The 977-nt window shown below is 43.4% G+C and overlaps 1 long non-coding RNA gene across 1 annotated transcript; it reads left to right on the top strand.

Annotated features, from left to right (window-relative positions):
* LOC132130241 (uncharacterized) lies at positions 1-679 on the top strand. Its single transcript, XR_009428693.1, has 2 exons — positions 1-117; positions 347-679. It is a non-coding gene; the product is annotated as an uncharacterized LOC132130241 (long non-coding RNA).
* The last annotated feature ends 298 nt before the right edge of the window (positions 680-977 follow it).

The following is a 977-nucleotide window of genomic DNA, read 5'->3' as shown; positions in this document are numbered from 1 at the left end:
CCGTCTCAGCTGCTGCTAGCGATCGGGTTTTCTGCATAAATACGTGCTGGAGATGTGCATCATCGTCCACATAAGTCTTAGTTTGAATGTATCTTGTGTTGTGTGCGTCCTATATGAGTGTGTTATAATGCTATTATCTACAGCTATTCTTGTACTTATGTTTATTTACAAAGTTCAGCGTTATAATGTTATGAGTCATGTGGATAAATAATGACCATGGATGCACTGTCTTACAAAGTGTTTATAAATCATTATGTTACTGTAAAGGGGAGCAGCCTATAGTTGTGTATGTATAATACTTGTAATAGTGGTTCAATTTATATACATATTTCTTTATTTCTTTCAGAGAAACCACACCCTCCATCGCAATCATACATTTCATGCTTCATCTGATAAGCACTAAGCTTTCTCAAGGAGACCAGATTCTTTAAAGACTGTGCTTAAGTTTCGCCTCTAACAGGCTCACGCCTCCAGTCATTCTCAGCAACCCGTGTCTGCTCATCTGCAGCGGCCTCAGAGTTCATCCTTGTCACAACACCTTATCCACTGGGTGTTCATTGCAGTCCTCAAGCTTTTTGGACCACATCTTGTTAGTAGACACGGACTGATGTGCATGTAAAGGCTGACTCCCCCTCTGAGTTGATCATACCATATCTGTGAAAATAAACCTGTTCAAACTAATACTTCCCTCTGTGGTGTTCTGACCAACACACCTGGTTCACTGCGATTCAAGCTAGCCCTAACAGTATCTGGTAGCTCTTTGCTACATTTGTGGTCCTTCGAGCCGGATCGTAGTTGTGCTGGGAGCCTATGCAACAGAGTGATGAAGCATCGTGGGCCCCCTCCACTCGGGCCAAACATCAGTTGAAACAGCCATCCTATTTGAAGGATTATGAGGTCAGTGCTGTGCGACCAAAGATATGTGGCCCATCACGGGTCAGCCCAGCAGTACATACATCTAGAGAGGAGAATCGGAG

Source organism: Carassius carassius, chromosome 4 (assembly GCF_963082965.1).
Source record: "Carassius carassius chromosome 4, fCarCar2.1, whole genome shotgun sequence".
In the NCBI taxonomy this organism is placed as follows: domain Eukaryota; kingdom Metazoa; phylum Chordata; class Actinopteri; order Cypriniformes; family Cyprinidae; genus Carassius; species Carassius carassius.
The sequence above is the reverse complement of the archived record's forward strand: the minus strand, read 5'-3'. Positions and strand labels throughout refer to the sequence as shown.